This window comes from Limulus polyphemus, unplaced genomic scaffold (genome assembly GCF_000517525.1).
Source record: "Limulus polyphemus unplaced genomic scaffold, Limulus_polyphemus-2.1.2 Scaffold6780, whole genome shotgun sequence".
Classification (NCBI taxonomy): Eukaryota; Metazoa; Arthropoda; class Merostomata; order Xiphosura; family Limulidae; genus Limulus; species Limulus polyphemus.
The window spans coordinates 10,058-20,993 of NW_013672390.1; the positions used below are offsets into that span (position 1 = coordinate 10,058).

Genomic DNA, 10,936 nt, shown 5'->3' on the forward strand with positions numbered 1-10,936 from the left:
AAAGCTATTATGTTATCTGTACTTAATACAACGTCAAAGCTATTATGTTATTTGTACTTAATACAACGTCAAGACTGTTATATTATCTGTACTTAATACAACGTCAAGACTGTTATATTATCTGTACTTAATACAACGTCAAGACTATTATGTTATCTGTACTTAATACAACGTCAAAGCTATTATGTTATCTGTACTTAATACAACGTCAGAGCTATTATGTTATCTGTACTTAATACAACGTCAAAGCTATTATGTTATTTGTACTTAATACAACGTCAAATAACAAAAATGCATTCGCAGTTGTTACTTTATCAACTTTCTTTTTGACAGCCACTATGTGTACTGAAGTTATTACATTTGCAAATGATGTTATTTCATCTGTTGCGCCTACTTTCTAAAACATCCGATTGAATGAGGTCCAACTCTCTTGCATTTAAAAAAAAAGAAAAGAAAAAATAATGGGTAAAATGTGGTACTTGTCTGACTTTGTAGCTTTGTAACGCACTAACAAACAGTTTCAGTTCAGGATCTCACACCACTGAATATAATAAAATAACGTAATAGGAGAATATATAAACACAATAACTGAACAGTAGGTGCTTGATTAATCCCCTGGAACGTAATAGGAGAATGTATAAGTACAATAACTGAACAGCAGGTGCTTGATCAATCCCCTGGAACGTAATAGGAGAATGTATAAACACAACAACTGAACAACAGGTGCTTGATTAATCCACTGGAACATAATAGGAGAATATATAAACACAACAACTGAACAACAGGTGCTTGATTAATCCCATGGAACGTATTAGGAGAACGTATTTTATTCTAATTAGATTGAAAGTAATTATTACAACAACGTCACTTTCACCCCGTGCTTATTCATACTCAAAACTGTGTTAACCTCAGCGGAACGTTGTGGGTACTCTAATTTTTGTTCATATACCATTTAAAATTGTGGTTAGTTTAAGATTCGTAACAAAATTTTTATCTTCTGCACCCTATCTTGTAGTGATGGTGAAAAAGATTTTATAACTGTATTTACACCTACTTCTTACTATCGTGGAATAGTCAAAAACATTTTATAAGTGGATTTCACCTTTAACTTACCACCGCGTGGAGCTGAGGATTGAATTTTTACATATCATATTTGATGTTATGGGTGAATGCTGTAAAAGAAGAAAATACCATCATAAACATTAATTCAATTGCCCTTATGATCCACCAGGGACTAACTCAAGCCCAGATTGTTTTTGTTTTTTTGACAGAAGATTGAATTGCAAGAACGCGGTGGACAACGAAAGACACGAAAGAAAGGAAGAATGGGTCCACAGTTGTAACAAAGGCGTTGTTTGTTTAGGTATGGATTACATCGGAAGTTTTAAAAAAATTCCAACACTAGAGCGGAGAAGGGTTTATTTACACGCGTTTGATTTTTTTCAACAGTTCCCATCGTTAAATTCAGCTGGTAAGAATCAAACCCCCAATCTACTCATCTTTCGCTACACACGCACCATTCTTATCTATAAATATTGATGTTTTTTTACAATAAAACAAAGTTTGATTTATTTCGTCTTTCTTTTTTTTTTTCACTGAAATTCAGAAATGAAATTAACAAATACATAGTTTGTTAGTTTTTGAATTTCGCGCAAGGCTACACGAGGGCTATCTGCGCTAGCCGTCCCTAATTTAGCAGTGTGTAAGACTTGGGCTACTCTTTTACCAACGAATAGTGGAATTCACCGTCACATTATAACGCCTCCAAGGCTGAAAGGGCGAGCATGTTTGGCGGGACGGTTATGTAATGTACAGCCAATCCCACTATTCGTTGGCGGTGGGCGGTGTTGACTAGTTGCCCTGACCCTAATGTATCACTTCTAAATTAAGGGCGGCTAGTCGGGTTGATTTACGTGAAATATATGTATATATGTATAATCCAAAACAGGTTCTGGATCTTAGATTTACGTGAACTATATGTATGTATGTATAATCCAAAACAGGTTCTGGATCTTAGATTTACGTGAACTATATGTATGTATATATAATCCAAAACAGGTTCTGGATCTTAGATTTACGTGAACTATATGTATATATGTATAATCCAAAACAGGTTCTGGATCTTAGATTTACGTGAACTATATGTATTTATATATATATATTCCAAAACAGGTTCTGGATCTTAGATTTACATGAACTATATACATATATATTTAGGAATAAACCTAAATATTAAATTTCATTAAAGATATGTAACGTGAAGGTTTATGAAAGAACTGCTTGCAATGTAAGGATACAGTACATGTTTAAATGAACGTTCAAAATGCAAGCAGTTTCAATGAAGTTTAGTTACGAGATTTGCACGTGCCTTAATTGTGGACTATATGTTTATGCCCAGGTTTTAAAGAAACTTTTTCCCCCTTCAAAACCTAAAATTTAATATTTTTGCTTGATTAAATAAAAAAAAAACTTCCTTATGAAAATCAAACCATGAAATCTTATCAGTTATATACCATCCTTGGGAGAGTCTCTGAAACAACATGGGAGATTCGTGAAACTGAAAACTAGCCCCGCCCACACACACTGTCGGGGATTAGTGATATTCCCACGCTGTTGAGGTGTACTAAATTGTCCAGACGCCGCTTTAAAGTACTTGTGGATCAAGTAATATACTACATTTCCGGCTTATTTGTCTTAGTAATCAAATAACAGCTAAACCTGATACTATAATATCCTTGTTTAAATCTTCAAAATATCCTACAAAATTACTTGTATTATCTATATATATTCTAAGTAAGTAAAGTAAATACGTAAAAGAAGAGTGTACGAACCTCCTCGCCTTCTTCTCGTGGTCTCATTTCGGTTTTGACAAATTTAGTTCACCTTTTTTCTGGTATTTTAAAGTTTACTCTTTCATTCAGTGATGACATTTAACGTTTCTAAGGAAATTGTATAAGGATATGAAAGAAGATATGAAGTGAGCGCTAGAAGCTCAATTTAAACGTAACCACATGTTTAAAATTAGAGGACTTGTTGAGTTTCCAGTGTTCGATTTCTAGCATTTACCGTGCACGTGTGTGTCTGCTGGAATTTTAACACAGACTATAGTTGGTTGTCTCAATTTGGATTTGAAATAAACCTTGAAGTAAACAGGGACCAGAAGGAATAAAGATTCGTTGGAATTTGTTAAGAAACAATAACATTTCAGTTTAAATTGTTATCGTTGTTTTAAGTTCAAAGCTACACAATGGACTATCTGAGATATGCCCACCACAGATATCGAAACCCGATTTTTAGTGTTATTATAAACCTTTAGACTTGCCGCTGAGCCAGTGGGGGCTACTTGGCTTTCATAATTCAACAAGTTCCCAGTTCAATTGTTTCGGGTAAATCAAATATAAAGCCACGTCACTAGTCTATTTTATTCTTATTCTTATATTTGGAATGTATATCTAATAAGGTTGTGTCTGTTTGATCGAACTTTTCAGCCATCTGTTCCTTATACGTTTCTATATTTCTAGATCAATCAGCACCAAGCAAGCATGATACAGTGATTTAGGATGACATGAGGGGGGTTTGACCCCCAAATAGTTTCATATTGACAGAATTCATGAAAACAATATGTTTTTCCTTTCAGTATTGGTCCCATTATGTATTTGTATTGCCCTTTTAATGTTTATTAAGCCATTAAATAAAAAATAGATTCACAATTTCCTATCCGTTGTTACAAACGAGTTTTTATTTCACCGTCTAGCGGATGGGTACTCCAGTTAGTATATATATATATAGTTGTTTTATTTTATAATCTTATGAAATTCTGTGTGAAACTAAAGAAGAATGTACAATACTAAAATATTAACTACACCATATCTGCTATATCCAATACCAGAGCTCTTTAGGACGGCTGGGACATTTCAGTGGGGGAAACGCTGTTTATAATAGTGGACTGTTTTGGTGTGAACTGGATTAGGTTGATGAAGTATAATTTTTGTCGCTACACATCAGAATTAAACTAAGGAAATTTTAACTTTCTCTCTCTATATACTTATTGTTATTTTACACCATGCCTCATGGTTCGCGCTTTGTTGTCTCAAAGACGCACTATGCAGTTTCGGGCTCTGGGTGCGTTATAAGAGTGACGGCCAAATCCCAATATTCGATTAGAATAGCCAAAGAGTTGGCGGTAGGTGGTGTTTACTAGTTGCCTTCCTTCTGGTCGTATTAGGGACGGTTAGTGCAGGTAGTTCCCAATATTTCACAAGCTCTTTTTCTTTATTTTTTGGGATCTGGGACTCTCTTACGTACTCTGTTTATTTTGAATTTCGCGCAGGGGGTTTTCTACGCTAGCAGACTCCAAATTTGAAGTGATCAACTAAAGGGAAGGCGGCTAGTCAACACCATCAACTGCCAACTCTTAGGCTACTCTAGTCGAATAGAAGAGGAATTTGACTGTCACTCTTAGAACTTGAAAAGAGTCGCTCTTCATTCGTGGTCACATACAACAGTGGTACAACAACAATTTGAAAATTAGCTACAGACTACCAGCATTTAAAGTTATGTGAATTTCACACTGGACTTTCAGTAAACATTTTTGGGCCGCTCTGTTTTTTTTTAAACAGTTCAGGACTAGGGAGTTGCAGAAGTTTTTATTTTGTGTTTACATCTGGCAACTGCCCACCACAAGATATCTTCTTGCTCTCCAAGAAAAAAAACCAAAACGAAAGACGTCATTTTAAGACATGCTTCCAAGGTTAGATGTACCAGAAAATCACGTGCAATTTCATTCACGCGTTCCGTGAAACAGACCTTGATGACAGCCTAAACCGCGTGTAATATGATAAAACTTTACCGCGTTATTCCTTATACATTTTTTTTAGAATCAATAAACATAAGAATAATGTGAAACGTATAGGGTTAAATAAAATTGTTAATCTTAACTGTTTCGACATAGTTTAGTTTCATTTACAGAAACTGTCATTTTTTTCGTATGTTTTTAGTCACCCCCAGAGTGGGATTTTCTTTTGCTCTTACCCAATCGTACCATAAGGGTATAGTTGTCTTCGGGGGTGGTTTAATCATTAGCTGTGGCATTGCTAAAGCTTATTACTCAGAGTTCAGTTACTGGTTAGAGTGCCCGGAACGTGAATCTAAAGATTCATGGTTTGTGACTCGTTCGTCCCAGAAACGACTTCTACGCAATTTAGGCACGTGGATACTCTACAAGAGTGACAGCCAAGCCCAATTATTCGGTCAGACAAAAGTAGTTCCCTAATTGGCGGTGGGTGTTATTGATTAGTTGCCTTCCTTACAGAATTAAGGATGACTATATATAGGTTCCAAATAATTTGCCCCCCAGTGGCACAGCGGTATGTCTGCGGACTTACATCGCTAGAATCCGGGTTTCGATACCCGTGGTGGGCAGAGCACAGATAGCCCATTAAAAATTCAATTTGAAAATAAAGCAACGAAATGGTTCACTCAGTGCTAAGTAAATGGTTAATGATCTGTGTTTGTTACGGATATTCACACAAAGCTACAAAAGGGCTGCCTGCAGTGTTTGTTACGGATATTCACACAAAGCTACAAAAGGGCTGCCTGCAGTGTTTGTTACGGACATTCACACAAAGCTACAAAAGGGCTGCCTGCATTAGCCATCCCTAATTTGAACTGATAAACTAGAGAGAAAGCAGATAGTCATATAGTATCTGCCACCATCTCTTACGCTACTCTTTACTCATCGAATAGAGGGATCTGACCGTCACTCTTATAATGTTTGGGAACCAAAAGGGCGGAGCGCGATTCTGGAGCAGAGCGAAATGAACCAAATGCCTTCGGATCCACAGTCTTGCACGCTAGCCACTAGGCCACGCTTTACCTAATGATCTGTGAGCTGGTGCGCGTGTCAGTATTATAACACACAGCTGTGTCAAAACTTATAAATGGAAGTAAAGTCGTTGGAAAAGAAAATTTACTTTTGGTAATAAGCCTCTAACAACAAATGTCAAGCACTAGAAGCATGACACATGTACCCATTAGTTTGGGTTCTGTCAAACACTAGAAGCATGACGCATGTACCCATTAGTTTGAGTTCTGTCAAACACTAGAAGCATGACACATGTACCCATTAGTTTCAGTTCTGTCAAACACTAGAAGCATGATGCATGTACCCATTAGTTTGGGTTCTGTCAAACACTAGAAGCATGATGCATGTACCAATTAGTTTGAGTTCTGTCAAACACTAAAAGCATGACACATGTACCCATTAGTTTCAGTTCAGTCAAACACCAGAAGCATGACACATGTACCCATTAGTTTGGGTCTGTCAAACACTAGAAGCATGATGCATGTACCCATTAGTTTCAGTTCTGTCAAACACTAGAAGCATGATGCATGTACCCATTAGTTTGGGTCTGTCAAACACTAGAAGCATGATGCATGTACCCATTAGTTTGGGTCTGTCAAACACTAGGAGCATGGTACATGTACCAATTAGTTTGAGTTCTGTCAAACACTAAAAGCATGACACATGTACCCATTAGTTTCAGTTCTGTCAAGCACTAGAAGCATGATGCATGTACCCATTACTTTGGGTTCTGTCAAACACTAGAAGCATGATGCATGTACCCATTAGTTTGGGTCTGTCAAACACTAGAAGCATGATGCATGTACCCATTAGTTTGGGTCTGTCAAACACTAGGAGCATGGTACATGTACCAATTAGTTTGAGTTCTGTCAAACACCAGAAGCATGACACATGTACCCATTAGTTTCAGTTCTGTCAAACACTAGAAGCATGATGCATATACCCATTACTTTGGGTTCTGTCAAACACTAGGAGCATGGTGCATGTACCAATTAGTTTGGGTTCTGTCAAACACTAGAAGCATGATGCATGTACCCATTACTTTGGGTTCTGTCAAACACTAGGAGCATGATGCATGTACCCATTAGTTTGGGTCTGTCAAACTCTAGAACCATGATGCATGTATCAATTAGTTTGAGTTCTGATAGCTGATTTAACTCAGTTTGAATCAATTAGGAAGCTGACCCTCAGCAGTTGAGTCGATCCCTTACTGTAAAACAGTGGTCATCTTGCGGGTTGTCAACAACTGTGTCTCTTTTGTTTTTTGTTTTGTTTGAAATTAAGCACAAAGCAACACAATGGGCTATCTGTGCTCTGCTAACCAGGGGTATAGATACCCAGATTCTAGCGTTGTAAGTCTGCAGACATACCGCTGTGCCACTGGGGGGGGGGGGGGCTGCAATGTCTCCAGACAGCTATACTAGCGGACCAAAAGTAAGTTCTCATCTTACTAACTTCTCTTGAAGCTACTCTTGAGCAACACGATTATAACAATGTCCATTTGACTATCACCAAAATTAAAACAATGTCCATTTGACTATCACCAAAATTATAACAATGTCCATTTGACTATCACCAAAATTATAACAATGTCCATTTGACTATCACCAAAACTATAACAATGTCCTCTTGATTACCACCAAAACTATAATAATGTCCATTTGACTATCACCAAAATTATAACAATGTCCATTTGACTATCACCAAAACTATAACAATGTCCATTTGACTATCACCAAAATTATAACAATGTCCATTTGACTATCACCAAAACTATAACAATGTCCATTATTTACTATAATTTTAATAATGTTCTCTTGATTATCACTACAATTCTAACAATGTTCTCTTGATTATCACTACAATTCTAACAATTTCTCTTGATTATCACTACAATTCTAACAATGTTCTCTTGATTATTTCTACAATTCTAACAATGCCTATTTGACGTTCACGACAGTTCTTGAAATCCCATGTATCTTCTCAACCTTTTTAATGTATATTTGACCACGAACACAAATATTTCAGCGTCTATTTAAATATCATCGTATTCTTTATAACATTCACGTGAGTACGACAGCTATCCTTACCTTACCTAGTTGAATTAAAACCTAGCCCCCCAGAATACTCATACGAGTATTATATTGTAATAATTATGAAGTTAAAAGCCATTTATACAAATGCCACTCTTCTTTCTATCAGGATATGTACTCTTCAGACTAGAGATTGGAGCTCGTGAGAACCGACACTCTCGTCGCTAGGAAACGAGCAGTCTGCGGTATCTCGCCGTGTGGTAATTGGGGAAGTTTACTCACGTGAAACACTAGTGCCTTGACTTGTAATTGAATGTAATAAGTTTTGAAAGAATAGGCATGGCAACTTTAGAATATCCTGCACAAAGGGTAATTTGCCGACTATTTGTAAACGGCGAACAGCACGACACGAAGTTTTTGTATGTCAAAGAAAAACAAGAATGGTACACATAGTTATAAAACTGTCAATACACCCAACTACGTGTAAACTCCATCTAAGTTCATACTCTGTTGATAAAAAGTTTAACAAAATACTGATCTTCTCCCCCGTCACACTCAGGCTGGGCGTGGCCTAGTGATTGGGGTTCCGAGACTGTGAATCCAAGAGTTCGTGGTTCATGTCTCGTTCCCGCAAAAACGCGCTCAGCACTTTGGGACCATTGGTGTCAAATTCTTCTATCGTTCAGGCAAGGGTTAGCGAGGCTATCTTTATCTAATTGCCTTGCTACTAATCAAAGAGTAGCCCAAGAGTTAACGAGGCTATCTTTATCTAACTGCCTTGCTACTAATCCAAGAGTAGCCCAAGGGTTAGCGAGGCTATCTTTATCTAACTGCCTTGCTACTAATCAAAGAGTAGCCCAAGAGTTAACGAGGCTATCTTTATCTAACTGCCTTGCTACTAATCCAAGAGTAGCCCAAGAGTTAGCGAGGCTATCTTTATCTAACTGCCTTGCTACTAATCAAAGAGTAGCCCAAGAGTTAGCGAGGCTATCTTTATCTAACTGCCTTTCGTCTAATCCAAGAGTAGCCCAAGGGTTAGCGGGGGTATCTTTATCTAGCTACCTTTCTTCTAATCCAAGAGTAGCCCAAGGGTTAGCGGGGGTATCTTGATCTAGCTGTCTTTCTTCTAATCAAGAAGTAGCCCAAGGGTTAGCGAGGATATCTTTATCTAGCTGTCTTTCTTCTAATCCAGCATTTCTCAACCTTTCTGATACCAGGGACAGGTTCACTGCTTCTCTCAACTGTCACGAACCACTAAGGTGCAAATTCAACGAAAAAACATGACGATTTACACATGAATATTCTGTCTGTTTTCGTGAAATCCCACGGACCAGTGGTTGAGACACACCCTCTAATCTACCGCTTCAGTTAAATTAGGAACCGGTGTGCGTAGATAGTCCATTGTGTAACTTAGCGCGAAAATTCGAAAAAACAAACATATTTTACTCATATTTGTAATTAGTTTATACAGAATAGTGAAATAATTATCTTTTTTTTCATATCGTCGAAAATACATTTGCTTATCTGTCTGAATTGCCTTCCCCCACCCCACCCACGTCAGTAGCTCGGCGGTAAGTCTGAAGGCTGATAAACGCTAAAAACAATGGGCTATCTGTACAGCATAGACAGCCCATTGTTTAGCTTTGCGCATAACATCAAACAAACTGTCTACATTTTCTTGTAGTTATAGAATCGCCCTGCCCCCTCCCCTTAGAGGCTCAGCAGCAGGTCTTAAGGCTTAACACTAAAAACCGGGTTTCGATACAAGTGGTGGGTGCAGCACAGACAGCCCACTGTGTAGCTTTGTGCTTAACGTCAAACTAATAGAAATTCCCGCTGGTGTATATTTTGCTAGTCACGTGATACGTCATATCGGTTGCGTTCAGAATAAACCAGGAACTCCATATTTTTAAGCCTACGGTATTGTTTGTCTTTCAGAACATAAATACACACATTTGGAAGAGGGGTTCTTAAAAGACGACAGAATGTATGACAAGACAAGAAGCAAAAAACTTAAGAGCTTGGCGTTGCGTATTGTTTCCCTGTGATTTCTTGCATCATGTGTAACATACATCTACTTATACTAAGATGAACAAATTTTCTTACCTGATTGTTGACTGCAAGTTATCAGAACTTCTCAGTGGTCCAAGTCTACAGCAGTAAAGTTTCTGTCAAAAGAAGAGGCGAGCGACCCACGTCGTGAAACGAAAACACAGGAACGATGCTCTCGTCCAATCGTATTTTAAGTTTCTGTGACGTACTCGGTCGGCTAAATCTGGAAAAACTGCGATCTGTTATTGTTTCGCTCGTGCTTACTTTTTGTCAGCTACCATTTGAATTTGATCTATCCGTGCTTCGTATTTTAAAATGTATTATCGCAAACACCATCGGAGAAACATCTGGTTCACGATCACGCACATTGGCCCAAAAACATAATAGCCCAAGTCAAGCCACACACCCACACTTATTTACACATTCTTCGGTTTCAATTTTTGTTTGTTGAATCCCGCGCAAAGCTACACGAGGGTTACCTGTACTATTATGAAGTGATAGACTAGAGGGAAGGTAGAAAGTCAACACCACCCACCGCCAACTCTTGGGCTACTCTAATCGAATAGTGGGATCTAACTGTCACTCTTATAATGCACCCACTGCCTCAAAGTGCGGAGTTCAATTTTTTTTTTAAGAAACGGGGCGCAAGCCTCGGATCCACAGTCTGACATGCTGACGACTGGGATATTCGACTTCGAACGTTATAAACTAGATATATGCAGGACACATTGGTAAACGGTAAATGTATTTGACTTCACAGTATAGGAATCAGCTTTCACACAATTAGCATTTACACTTTGGTAAACGGTAAATGTATTTGACTTCACAGTATAGGAATCAGCTTTCACACAATTAGCATTTACACGTTGGCAAACGGTAAATGTATTTGACTTCACAGTATAGGAATCAGCTTTCACACAATTAGCATTTACACTTTGGTAAACGGTAAATGTAATTAACTTCACAGTACTGGAATCAGCTTTCACAC

General features: G+C 37.8%; 1 protein-coding gene across 1 annotated transcript in view; it reads right to left on the minus strand.

Annotated features, from left to right (window-relative positions):
• Window positions 1–10,206, minus strand: part of LOC106474064 (caveolin-1-like) — a gene marked incomplete at its 3' end in the record, with an annotated part of 16,612 nt that extends 6,406 nt beyond the window's left edge. Inside the window, exon 1 of the mRNA XM_013934751.2 lies at window positions 10,003–10,206. The remainder of the gene's footprint in view (window positions 1–10,002) is intronic.
• Between the last annotated feature and the right edge of the window lie 730 nt (window positions 10,207–10,936).